Genomic DNA, 14,579 nt, shown 5'->3' on the forward strand with positions numbered 1-14,579 from the left:
GAGAGAAAGGGGGGAGGAGCAGAAAACATCAACTCCCATATGTGCCTTGACCAGGCAAGCCCAGGGTTTTTTTTTTGAACCGGCGACCTCAGCATTCCAGGTCGACGCTTTATCCACTGCGCCACCGCAGGTCAGGCGGGTGGTGTACTCTTATGAGGAATCCCATTATGCCTCAGATAAGTGGCTTTGTATCACAGACTTCCTTATTTGTATATTGGATTAAAGGTTTTGATTTCCACACTATAAAATGGGGCAGACCGGGGGCTTGCTCTCTCAGTTCCTGCAATTAGCATTGCAAGAAGAAGCAGCCAAGATGATGAAGTGCTGAAGGAAAAGCCAGTTTGTGCAGAGTTTGTGAAGAGAGAAGGAGATGGGGAACAGAGGTGAATAAGGCTGGTGAGGTAGAAATCTTTGATTCTAGGAATACTCGGATAAGTCAGTGGCTTTGGGAGCCCTGAATGGCAAGGGAAGTGTTTTCCCACTGTGTGTATTTCTTGTCCGCCGGGTGCAAGCTAGGATTAAAGCTAATGGCCCACCAGTTCTTGGTTCCATTGTTTTGTTACCATTTGTCTGAATCAAATTCGAACCTGTATGGGCCAGGCAGCTGTGATGGTGGCCGTGGCTACTGGTTTTACAGTTACTATCTGCATTTTATAGAACAGAAGATGGAGCCATCTTTGTAGGTACAGTTACAGGTATTGGTACAAAGCTGATCTGCTAGCTGTCTATTTGAATCTCAGGAGAGAGTCTATATTTTAAAGTTTATTTCAGATTTGTACTTTTTTGTAGTTTATTTTCTGAATTTTTACCCTTTTAGTAGAAGAAAGTTTGTTTGCCAGGTGATTAATATGAAATACCTAGCAAAATCATTTTTATATTGACATTCTTTCTGCTGCTAGTTTTTCTGAGAAAATATATAGAAAGGGGGTCAAAAATTAATTTTCAGTTTAGTAACAGTTTAGTAACCATTCATTAATGGTTCTGTGAAGAAAGATTGATAGTCATCCAGGATGAATGAATCAAAATTATACCTATTTCTTTTTGTCAGATTGGCCAAAAAATACTTTTTGGTGTGCTACAGGATTTTAGTAATTAGTTTATGTGTGCCCTGAGTTAAAAAAGGTTGAAAATTGCTTGTATAGAAGCTCTGATACAATTTGTTGTTTGTAATGACTGCATAATATTCCATGGTATTTCCACTTCATTTAGCTGTACCCTTGTTGATACGTTAAGCATTTTTTCATGTTCTTTTTTTCCACTATGAACAGTGCTGAAAAAAATACTCTTGTACTTTTATGTTGTTGATTTTATTCTTTTTTTTCTTTCTTTCTTTTTTTTTTTTTTCCTTACAGAGACAGAGAGAGAGTCAGAGAGAGGGATAGACAGAGACAGACAGGAATGGAGAGATGAGAAGCATCAATCATTAGTTTTTTGTTGCGTATTGCGACACCTTAGTTGTTCATTGATTGCTTTCTCATATGTGCCTTGACCACGGGCCTTCAGCAGACCGAGTAACCCCTTGCTCTAGCCAGAGACCTTGGGTCCAAGCTGGTTAGGTTAGTTTTTGCTCAAACCAGATGAGCCCGTGCTCAAGCTGGCGACCTTGAGGTCTTGAACCTGGGTTCTTGGCATCCCAGTCCAGCGCTCTATCCACGCGCCACCACCTGGTCAGGCGATTTTATTCTTACTAGACAGAATTGGAAGAGAGGAATTATTGAGTTGAAGGAAATGTGTCATTAACATTGAATAGATAGTACTAGTACATTTCAAAAGGTTGTTACATTTCTAACAATATTTGACATACCAGTGGTTTTCAGAATAGGGTCCTGTGGGCTTTCTTTTCTCTTTTTGTAAAATAAGATTTTATTATTGATTTTTATTTATCATTATTATTATTATTTTTTTAGAGAGGAGAGAATGGGGTAGGGAGAAGTGGGAAGCATCAAATCGTAGAAGTTGTTGCATCTTGTATGTGCCTTAACAGGGCAAGCCTGGAGTTTTGAACTGGCAATCTTAGCATTCCTGGTTGGTGCTTTATCTACCACCACAGGTCAGGCCCATGGGGACTTTCTTAACAAGAGGAGTTGGGGACGTTTGGGTACCCATCCCTCAATTCAGCCAGAGCAACTCTCTTAATTTGTTCAATATGTTGGACATTGTTAGAAGATTTTGGTTAGAAGAATGAGTTTTATGATTAAAATATATTTGAAGAATCATTGTTCTGGGTATTTTTCTTCTAGATCAAAACAAACGTTCAGATCACTGAGTTTTTAGCCTTGTGTTGGCTTCCCATTCCTATAGAATTGTTATTACTGAATCATACTTCAAGTACATCTAACTGTACTTTGGCTTGCATTGACAAGTAAGAAAGAAATAACTAAAACTCATTTCTTACCTTTAACAGCAAGCAGCATGGATGGACCTGGAGATGATAATGCCAAGTGAAATAAGCCAGTCAGAGAAGGACAAATACCGTATGATCTCACTTACATGTGGAATGTAATAAACACATTATACTGATGAACAAAATAGAAACAGGCATGAACACATGGAACAGACTGACAGCAGTCAGAAGGGAGAGAGAGAGAGAGGACAGGATGAAAGAAGGTGAAAGGATTAGCCAAAATTTATGTATCTAAAACATGGACACAGATCACAGTGTAGCAATAGCCAGAGGGAAAGGAGGGTGAACAAAAGGTAGAGGCAGTGGGGACAGAAAGACTTTGCTTGGGGTGGAAGATGCATGATGTGGTGTGCAGATGGTGTTATATTGAGTTGTACACTTGAAACCTGTATGGTCTTGTGAACTAATGCCATATCAATTAATTCAAATAAATAAATAAATAAAATCATCTACCAAAAAAAGAGTACGAATTGGCAGTTACAAAGTAGTAATAGGGATGTAGAGTCAATAATATTGTAGTAGCTATGTGTGGTGTCAGGTGGGTTCTGGATTTATCTGGGAGATTACTTCATAAGTTACATAAATGTCTAACCACTATGCTGCACACCTGAAACTAATATTATATTGAATGTCAACTGTAATTGAAATTTTAAAAAAAGCAAAAAGAAAGTGCACTATCACCAGACAGTGAATTTGCTGGCATCATCATCTAGGGCTCCCAGCCTCCAGAACTGTGAGAAATAAATGTTTGTTGGTTCTAAGTCAAAAAATAAAAAGATAGAATGAAGTTCTGAAACATTTAACATGGATAAGTGAAATAAGCCTGTATGGTCTTGTGAACTAATAATAAGTGCAAGGGGCACATATTATATGATTACACTTACATGAGACATGGTAAGTCTTCACTTAACGTCACCCATAGATTCTTGGAACTGTGATAGAGTAACATATAACAAAACCAATTGTTTCTGTGGCATCTCATCAACCTTATGCTGAACACTGTAATGAAACAATGCTGAATGGAGCTGTATTATTAAAGAACCTGTTGTACTTTAAATAGGTAAATTCATAGAGATAGAAAGTTGATTAGAGGTTATCAGGGCTGGGGAAAGGAGAAAATGGGTGGGTATTGTTTAATGATTACAAAGTTTCTGTTTGGGATAATTAAAAATGTTTTAGAAATAGATAGTGGTGATGGTTGTACAACATCTGAATGTAATTGATGCCACTGAATTGTACACTTGAAGATGGCTACAATGGCAAACTTTGTTATATATATTTTATAATGAAATATTACTATATCAAAAACTATTGAATTGTATGTTGTATCTTTACATACTGATTTATCTAGTATGTTCTCTTCGGGTAGTTCAGAGCTTCCTTGTTATTGCTTCTGTGAGGCCCTTCAGTCCCTCATGTTTCTGCCATCTTCTTATGTTTCAGTCGATATGTCTTTGTCTTTGGAAATTCTAAAATACAAATCTACTTGCTCTTAATGTTCTTTAGAGAACAAAGAAAAACAGCCGATAACTGCCCTCTAATGGGAAAAACCGAACTCCTTATCAGGGATTTGGAACCTCAGGTTAACTGGTTTCAATTTCTTTTAATATCACTTTCACAAGTACGTGCACATGTGGGTCTAGTTAAAGCATGCTGTTTAACATCATTCTGCTACAGTGCATGTTTCTGTAACATAAAAGTAGAGAAATGATATTAATATGATGCAGAAGTATCATTGGTCATATATGTCTTTTTTCCAGCACATTAATGTTTTGAAGCATTCATGGACAGTGTTTCCTCCAAAGATAATATTTTAACAGTGTATGAAGATACTGAGAAAACAGCTGAAACTATTCAATGCAACTCAGAACCACAGTGAGATATCACATCACACCTGTTAGAATAGCTACTATCAAAAAGACAAGACATAACAAGAGTTGGCAAGAATGTGTAGAAAGGGAACCCTTGTGCATCCTTGGTGGAATCATAAATTGGTGCAGCCTTTATGGACAACAGTATGGTGGTTCCTCAAATAAAAATAGAACTGCCATCTAAAGGAAATGCAAACAAAAATTTGAAAAGATTATCTAGCCCCCAATGTTCAATACAGCATTATTCACAATATTCAGGACGTGGAAACAGCCTCAGTGTGCATTGGTGAGTGAATGATTTAGGAAGATGTGGTATGTGGTTTTCAGCCATAAAAACGGTGGAACCCTCCACTGTGACTTCATGATGAACACTGAAATGCTAAGTGAAATAAATCAAAGACAAATCTCACTTCTATATGGAATCTAAAAAAAAAAAGTTCTAATTCAAAGATACAAGGAACAGATTGGTGGTTGTTAAAAGAGTCTAGGGGGAGGGTAAAAGAAGTCAAAAGGGCACAAACTTTCAGTTACAATATAAGTCATAAGGTGAAAGAAATAAAAAGGTACAAACTTTCAGTTACAAAAATAAATGTGGTGATGTAATGTACAGCTTGTACCTTACAGTGTAACTATATTAACACTATCGTTCATTTTAAAATTGCTAAGAGTGTAACTCTTTAAAGTTCTCTTCATAAGAAAATTTGTAATGATGTATGGTGATGGATGTTAATCCAGTGTATATATGAATTGAAACTAATTTGTCAGTTATACCTCAATAAAAATTTTAAAAAGATTTTAAACTGTGGGAATCATGTTTGAAGTTCTGTTAGATCTAGATAGTTTAGATTTATTGTGCTATGAAGGTAAATAGGTCCTGTAAATGATCCATAGATACAAGTGCAGAGAAAAAAAAGCCTAAAATTCTAATGCAGAATTGCCTTTGTTTATTATAAGCAGAAGCTCTAATAGTTTGAAGACTCCTTAACCTTCCTATATGAAGCTCTCTGGTACAGCTTAAAGTGCACCGTGAAGCTGTTTTCCCCATGTTTAACAAAAATTTGAATGTTGTCACTGGATTTTAATTTTGTTAAGAATTTTCTTATTAGAAGTACTTTCAAAGACTTATCTTTAAAGGGAAAGCCTGACTCCAAGATTTTGGGATGAAGAATTAGTTTATGATGTTGGGAACAAAGGCGAATGGAGAATAAATATGTTAGTATTTTATTAGGATTGTTGTTGTTTTTATGATCTGTCCATTATTTTGAAAGTGTGATTTGGCAGAATGTGAGGTTTTTCTGGAAACACATGTATATTCTAAGAGATACTATACAGTACTTGTTTCTTTCTTCCTATATGGCGTATCTTTGTGCTTTTGCTCATTGCTCAGTGTTTTCTCTGCCCAAAATCTTCACCTAGCCACCTGTTGTTTTATGGAGCTTAGCTTCAATTCCAACTCTGTGATGTGCAGCTTAAAGCTTTCTCTTCCATCTTTGTTGGAATGAGTTATTCTCTCTTTTGTGTTTCCTTTAGAACACTCGTGTGTATAAGTCAATGATTTTTGGTAAGTTTAGGGGGCAGCCATTGTCCTCCAAAGATCATTCTTGTCCATTTATAGTCACTCTTTTCTCACCCTCAAGCCCCACACACTGACTAATCTATTTTCTGTTTCTGTATATTGGCCTTTTCCAGATATTTCATGTGTATGTAATCATACAATATGTAGTCTTTTGTGTCCGGCTTCTTTTACTTAAATGTTTTTAAGGTTCATCCATGTTGTGTTGTATATCAGTATTTTGTTCCTTTTATTTTTGTTCGTATTTTCATTGCATGAATATAACATTTTGTTTATATATTCACCAACTAATAGATACTTAGATTTTTTACACTTTTTGGCTTTTATGAATTACACTTTTGGGCTACTAGGATGCATTGTTACTCAACTTTGCTTATAAAAGTTTTCATGGGACTTTTTTCAAGTGCAGGTGTTTTGACCTGAATATTAGGGGATTGAAGTGTGCTCCAAAGGTTGGGAACCATTAAGGGACAGGCCTTAGCAATCATGGATTAGTTCTAGTTCAGCTGCTGGGAAACTTCAGCATAATTCATCTCTCATCCTCAGTTTCCCCATTTAAACATTGGGCATAATTATCTGACTCATTCTATTATTAAAAATGTTTGTTGAAGGCCTGGCCTGTTGGCTCAGTGGTAGAGTGTTGGCCTGTTGTGTGGGTGTGAATCCCAGTCGCGGCACACAGGAGAAGTGCCCATCTGCTTCTCCACCCCTCCCCCCCCCCCCCCACTTTTCTCTCTTTCTCTTTTTCTCCCTTCCTGCAGCCGAGGCTTGGTTGGAGTGAGTTGGCCCCAGGAGCTGAGGATGGCTCCATGGCCTCCACCTCAGGTGATAAAAAATGGCTCCGGTTGCAATGGAACAAAAGCCCCAGATGGGCAGAGCATCACCCCCTAGTGGGCTTGCCCAGTGGATCCCAGTTGGGGCGCATGTGGGAATCTGTCTGCCTCCCCTCCTCTCAATAAATTAAAAATAAAAATAAAGAATGTTTGTTGAGCTCTTGCTTCTTGCCCACGGTTGTATTAGGCATTAGCCAAACAAAATAGGATTCTTGTTCTTACATAGTTTACACTTGAGAAGGAGAAACAGATATTAGAGGATATATATTTATAATTATGGTAAGTTCCCTAAAGGAAAACTACAGGGGTGGTGTGAGAGCATGTAACAGAGATTTCATTTAGCTTGTGCAGTTTGGCATTGTGTGCTTGAGAAAGTGACACAGGAGTCTTGACCAGTCAGCGTTTGCCAGGCATGAGAAGAGCGACAGGAGGGAAACATTCTTGAAGGAGAAAGAATAGCGATACTGAGATAGACCCGTCTTAACTTGGTGCCTTTAAGGACAAAAGAGGTAACTGCAGCACAGTGAGAAAGTGGTCAAATTAGTCCATTTAGAATTTATTCTAAGGGCGGTGAAAACCTATTTAAAAATTTTAAGTAAGGCAGTGATATGAAGAGATTAGCATATTAAGATTACTCTGGCTGCTGTCTGAAGAATGAATTAGAAGGTGGCTTATTAGGTTGTGGTTGACATGACCCCACGGTTGCCAGCTTGAGTCCAAAGGTTGCTGGCTTGAAGCCCAAGGTCACTGGCTTGAGCAAGGGGTCACCCACTCTGCTGTAGTCTCCCCCACCCACCCCCTGCTGGTCAAGGCACATATGAGAAAGCAATCAATGAACAACTAAGGTGCCACAATGAAGAATTGATGCTTCTCATCTCTTTCCCTTTCTGTCTGTCTGTCTGTCTTGTCTGTATCTGTTCTTTTCTCTATCTCTGTCACAGAAAAAAAAAATAGATTAGGTTGTGGTGAAGTGACGGCCAAATGAGGACAGGCTTCATTTATTTCTGTAGGTAACTTTTACAGGACTAGTAGTTGGCTTTTAAATATTGAAAGAGAATTGTCAAAGGTCTCTCCCCGTTTTCTCAGCAAAACAAGTCAGGGTTCACTAAGGCATCATATACAGAAAGAAGGTTGAAAAAGGATTTTTTTTTTTTTTTTTGAGAGGGAAGAAGTTGGGAGAAAGTATGTTTAGTTTTGGGTGTTTTGTGTTCAGGATACCTTTGGGAGTAGACCAGTGGTTTTCAACCTCAGGTCGAGAAAGAGTTAACCACCTTGATGTTGTATGAAGGTTATAGACCTAATGATTATAGACTCTTTGTCAGGATGGTTAACTCTTTAGCGGAAAAGTACAAAATTTCTGTTGGACCAAAGGTTGAAAACCACTGACTTAGTAGACAGTTGTATTTATAGATAGGAGTTCAGAAGACAGCTCTTGGTGGGGTGTGTATTTATTATTTTAAAGTCTTTGGAGTAGCTTTAAGAAAGCTTAGAGCAGAGGCCTTGGAATAAGAAACAGATTAAAAAGTGAATAAAGTGGTTGGAAATGAACTTGTGCAGGAGAAGGAAACAGTGGTCACAGGCATGTCCAGTAGAGAACGAGAAAAGTCAGGAAAAGGTCAACTGTAGTAGAAAGAAGTGTTTTAAGCAGGTGGCTGCATTCAACTATGTTATACTGTTGAGATCAATAAAATAAGTATTAGAAAAGTGTTCATTTGATTTGGCAACATGAAGTCAGTGACTTTTAAAAGGTTATCTTTTACTGCATAAGCCCCCAAACTAAAGGCTTAAAACACTATTTACTTTGCTCCCAATTCTGCAGGTTGGCAGTTTGAGTTTGGCTTAGCTTGGACAGTCATGATCTAGGTCACCTTAGCTGGTCTCACTCAGGTATCTGTAGGTAAACATCTGTGGTCACCTGGTGGGTTGCTATAGCTGGCTTGTTCATGATGATCATAGCTGGGATTCCTGGGCCTCTCTCCATATTCTCTCATTTTCTAGTGGGATAACTTCTGGGTTTGTGCACTTGTTAGGAGCAGAGTTCCAGTCGGAGCAAGTCAGTAAACCCAAAGGCACCAGCACTTAGTAAGCTTGCCAGTGTCTCATTGGCCAAAGCAAGTTAGAAGAACATGCCAAATTCGGGGCTGGAAAAAAGCTCAGGCTTCTTGATGGGAGGAACAACAAAGTCACAATGCAAGAGTGTAGATACCGGGAAAAGAGTATCTGCTATTTTTGAAGTTTGCCACGGTTATGGCAGAAGCTTAATGCTAGTGATGAGGGGGATGTTAGAAGCAGGATTGAACTGGTATGAAAGTGAATGGGAACTGAAGATGTGAAGGCAGACAGTATAGATGACGTTGAGAAGCTTGGCTGTGAGGGTAACTTGAGAGAGAAGGCAGTGGCTGGGGTGGGGTATTTGTAGTCTAAGCAGGTGTGTTGTATTTTCTTTCCCTTCCTGCCTGAACACTTTTCCTTCCTGCCTGAATGCTTTTCCTCTACTCAAGAACAGAGCATTATTGAATACTGAGAAAGGATCAATTGTGGTAGGAACTGAGGAAACAGGAGAGAAGTGAATGTCTCTAAGAAACTTGTAGAGGATGGAATTTTATATACTTGTGGAGGGCTTAAGTTTTGATCTGGTGATGGAGGGGCTAAATACTTTCTGGTAACAGGAAGGAAGCAAGGAATGGGTATAGACACAGTGGGTGGGCAAGTACGTTTAGTGATGGGATAGTAGGAAGGTGCCTGTTGGACAGCTCTGTGACTCAGTGACAGAGGGAGGCTGAGGGAATGGGTCTAGACACAGTGGGTGGGCAAGTACGTTTAGTGATGGGATAGTAGGAAGGTGCCTGTTGGACAGCTCCATGACTCAGTGACAGAGGGAGGCTGAGGGAGAGGGGCTGTTCAGGAAGATGTGCTTGAGGTTGGAGTTGAATGACCAAGTCCATAATTTTATCCCCCCACTGAATGGGACATTGAGCTGGCTACTTACTAGAGAAGTACTACTAATTCAATAAATGGGAAGATACTACCATTATTAGTACAAAAAGTATTACTGTAAAGGGATTCAACACATTTTCTGTGCTGTTAGAAACGAGTTAGTTGAGACGCTCTAGGGCCTGGGGTTCTTTTTCTGTTTGAGCAGGTTAGTTTGTAACTACTCCCTATTAAAACATTGATTGTCCTTAACAAGAATGTGGGCTAGAGAGTAAAACCATATTTAACCTTTTATAAATAAACATTACCAAAAATATGAACAGAATGGTCAGCTTTCTAAAAGGACTTCCTTAAGTATTTTAAATTACCTACTCTGTTTTACCAGAATACATAGAGATAATTTAAGTACACTTAATTTGAATTAATAAAGATTAACTCAAGCCAAACGATGGATTAGTGTTGACATTGTGTGTAGGGAGAAAAAAGCAAGTTTTTGTTTGAATAGTTGGAAAATTTATAAATATGGTCTTAAGGTTATATCCTTAGGGGATAATAACATAATTTGTCTTTTTTCTTTTTCTCTTAGAAAATACTCCCATTAATTTTTAATTGTCCCTGGCCAAGAATAAGCCTAACTTCTTTTTCTGTGTACTGACTATGTAGTGGAAGGGTTGTCTTTATGGAGGGCGCCATCTGCTGGTCGTAAGAGGTGCCAGTTGTAGGAAGACTGTCTTGCATTTAACCAGACTCTTCACAAAATTTTTTTTTTCCTAATTAAACCTCACACCTGGAGTAAAGTCCCAGGAGGGAAAACAGCTCTAAATAAACATGGCCAAGTCGGGATTCTAATAGTGGTTTGATTTGATTGCTGTGACTCTGAACTTCTTGTCACATAATAGATTTTTAAGAAAAATCATTATGAAAATTAAAGATCTCTGCCTTTATTTTTTCCCTGATCAATTAAAAAATGATTATTGCTACTGCTCTTGCCCTTGCTCTTTAGTTCAGTCAATGCTTTGTTCCTTTCTATTCATTGAAAGGATCTGTATATTTTTACTGCTATCTCTTGTTTAGTATCTAATGATCTCTTGATTTTTTTCCTTACTTGGATTATTAGTTTGATTTTTAAAAAATCAGTATGTTGTTTCGCCTGACCAGGCAGTGGCACAGTGGATAGAGTGTTGGACTGGGATGCAGAGGACCCAGGTTCGAGACCCTGAGGTTGCCAGTTTGAGCACAGGCTCATCGGGTTTGAGCAAAAGCTCACCAGCTTGGACCGAAGGTCACTAGCTTGAGCAAGGGGTTACTTGGTCAAGTAAGAAGGCTCACGGTCAAGGCACAGATGAGAAAGCAATCAATGAACAACTAAGGTGTCACAACGAAAAACTGATGATTGATGCTTCTCATCTCTCTCCGTTCCTGTCTGTCCCTATCTATCCCTCTCTCTGTCTCTGCAAAAAAATCCCCCCAAAACAAAAACAGTATGTTTCCTTTAATTAATGACCATTTTATTTGAACTTATTCAATGGTTGTATAAACTCTTTACTATTATAGTATTTACTGTGTTTTACTACTGTTTATATGGACATAAAAATGTAAATATAAAAATATTCATATCATTTTAAGATGTGCTTTTTGAAAGGATTTGTTTCAAATTACCCTTTAGAAGCAGGTAAATTCTAGACTATTATAGTCTTACCTATAATAATTTTACCATAAATTGGTGGTAAATTAAAAACTTAAACTTTCAAAATGGAGAAAGAAATTAATTGGCATTCTGTTCTATAGTATATACAGTACAAATATAGATTCTGACACAGGTCCGTTTTATATAGAGTATTTTTTAAATACTGTTACTATTTTCTCATTTTCATTTTATCAACCCTACCTTACATGTGATAATTGAAATTCCACAAAGATGAAAGGAATTAGGTCAGATAATTCCTCTGACTCGTTTAACCTCAGAGGAGCAGCTATATATCAATATCTTTTTTCTGTTGATTTCCAATAGCAATGAAAGATTTCTTCTACTCCATCCTTCCTCTGCTTTATCTTCTCTCCCCTTCTGTCCTTTCCACCTTTTTTCTCTTACCTTGTAGCTTGGTGTTTATTCTTTCTCTTTTTTGGACACATTTCTTAAAGGTCAGCTTACTAAATCCAAGAGACTGTTTGTTTGGTGAGGTCCTTTGTATCTTTTATTTAGTGATGCGTATTTCTGATGTGAAGAGCACTGTGTACCGTCCCATGTACCATTCTTCCATCTCCAAACATTTTTTGTGTTTTGTTTTAAAAACACTTTATTCTTATTTTTCTACCTTTCTTGATCTTCCATTTTCCTTATGATTTATCTCTCACTTCCATGTTAATATAGATATTTCCTCAAGGTTTAGTCTTGGTATCCCAGCTCACCCTACACATTTTCTTTACTGATCTTGTAAACTCACAAAGCATAAGCTATAAATGGTCCTAGAGTATTTCCTGGCATTGACTTTCTAGAACTTTAAATCTAACATTGCCAGTTGTCTTCTTAACCAAACATAATTTCTTCCAAGGTTTGATCTTACTCTGATTTTTTCCTATTTCTCTTACAATGACAGCAGAGAGTTTGTTGTGCTTATTGTTGCATTCCTAATGCCTAGGGTAGTAGTATATTGTACCAAATAAATTCTCAATAAATACTTAAATAATTGACTTGCTGGGAACAAGAGCTTTGAATCTTGTGATCCTCTTTTATAATCATTCAGTCTTTGAATTACTTTTTGTTGTTTTTCAGTCACCGCTTGCAGTCAGCTCCTCATTATGTCTTACCTGGGATTTGGTAGCAGTTTCCTAACTGGCTTTACTGTATTGATTTCTCCTCTTTCTAGTCCTTACTGCCTATGGGGCTATGTTCTGCCCATCTGAGGTGTTGCTCTGTTGTTCTGGATCAAGCTAATTTTAGCACCTGAGGCAGAAGGCAGGAGCCATCCTCAGCACCCACAGCCAACTCTCGAGACAGTGGAGCCATGGCTGCAGGAGGAAGGAGGGAAAGAGAGAGAAAGAAAGGGGAGGGAGGGGAAAGAGTGGAGAAGCAGATGGTCACTTCTCTTGTGTGCCCTGACAGGGAATCAAACCCAGGACATCCACAGGCCAGATGGACACTCTACTGCTGAGCCAACTGGCCAGGGCTGGCCTGCGATTTTTGACTGACCTGTGATCCTTTGCTTGTTTTTCTTTTGATTTGTTATTAGGATATACTTTAAAAATTTTACATGTTTGGAGATTTTCTTTTTTGTTGTTGAAGTATAACAGTTCAGAAAATTTTAAAAATGATAAATGTCTAGCTCTGTAACCTTACCTAAAATGCAAACAGCGGTATAACCAGCATGCAGATAGTAATGGCATACCTGTGTTAAAAAAATCCCCTCTTAACTCCACCAAAGGTTTTCACTGTCCTAACTTAATAGAATAGGTTAGGTTTCATTGTTTTTGAATTCCTATAGAGATGTTTACACTACATTTTGTTGTGTGTCTGACTTCTTTCATGTAACTTTCTTTGTAATGTTAATATTGTGTGAAGCTGTAGTTTATTTACTCTAGTAATTGTATGCTAGTCTCCTGTGATGAGTATACTACAGTTTACCTATTATCCTACTGTTATTAAGCATTTGTGGTTTTTGTTTTGACTACTGTAAATGGTATTGTTATGAACATCTTTATATATATCTTGTGATGGACACATGTATATGTTTCTGTTAAATAAATACCAAGGAGTGGGTCCTTGGAGCCTACATTTTTATTTTAAAATTTATATTCAGCTGAAGTGCTCTCTTTTGTTTAGTCATTGATGTATTTTTCCATCCTTTTACTTTGAACATTTGTAGCTATGGCATTTATTGTTTCTTGTAAGTTCTCTATATTGAAAATTTAAAATCTAGGTGGTCTTTTAACCTGATCATAGTGTTCTTTCTACATAATATATATAAATTTATTATAGCTTTTGATTTTTGTTTGGCTAAGTTGTCTTTATTTCACCATATTCTTGACAATTATATACCCTGAATATAAACTTGAGCTTTGCAAGTCATGTTCTTTTCCCACATTGAGTGTGATATTTTTCTTTCTTTTGGCTTACATTGTTGCTGTTGAGAAGTCACCTATTAGTTTAAGTTTAATGCTGTCTCTGTCAAAGTAATATGTCTACTTTAAGGTTTTGGGTTTTTTCCCTGGAATTATTATCATTAATATTTTGAATTTAATTGTTTTGCTTCTTGAATTTGTGGGTTGATATTTTATGATACTCTTCAGATATATGATACTCTCTTCAGATAGGGACTTCTGCCTCATTTCTTCTTGTACTTCCATGAATCACAGGTTTAACTTTTCTGTCTTCTTTTTTTCATTTCATTCTATTTTTTATGTTTTTGTTTTCTGTATTTTGGACAATTTCTTCTGACCTCTCTTCTAGTTCACTAATTTTAATAGCTTTCAATTCTTCATTTTTTATTTTCAGAAGTTCCACTTTTTTGTTCAAATCTTTTAGTTTACTTTTTATAATTCTTATTCCTTGTAGATATTTTAGAGTTGTTGATTATAAACAGTAGTTTTATAATCTGTTTGATAATTGTAGTATCTGAAGTCTTTGTGGATCTGTTCTTGAGGTGTACTGTTTCTGCAGGTTCTTGCTCACAATGCCTTGTTTTTTTAGGTATGTGGTTATTTTTGACTTGATAATGCTCATTGTCCTAGAAACATCATAGTGGGGTTTCCTTGAGGCATAGAATAAAGGTGCTGTCCTCTAGGCAGGACTTGGAATTATTGATATTAGATGCTTGGGGAGGTGCTATTGGTTGGGGTTAACCGCGTTCACATGCCGAGGTTCTCTGGACTACTTAGGTAATGTGAACCGCAGTAAATGTGCAGGCCCATGGCCAACACTAATTAGGGGGTTGATCCCTTGTATCAGTTATTACTATGCTCTGCTT

At 37.4% G+C, this 14,579-nt stretch overlaps 1 protein-coding gene across 3 annotated transcripts in view; it reads left to right on the forward strand.

The window, feature by feature from the left end:
* PDS5B (PDS5 cohesin associated factor B) overlaps positions 1-14,579 on the forward strand; it is a 188,921-nt gene that overhangs the window by 36,026 nt on the left and 138,316 nt on the right. The gene's annotated exons all lie outside the window — the stretch shown is intronic.

Source organism: Saccopteryx leptura, chromosome 4, assembly GCF_036850995.1.
Source record: "Saccopteryx leptura isolate mSacLep1 chromosome 4, mSacLep1_pri_phased_curated, whole genome shotgun sequence".
Taxonomy (NCBI): Eukaryota; Metazoa; Chordata; class Mammalia; order Chiroptera; family Emballonuridae; genus Saccopteryx; species Saccopteryx leptura.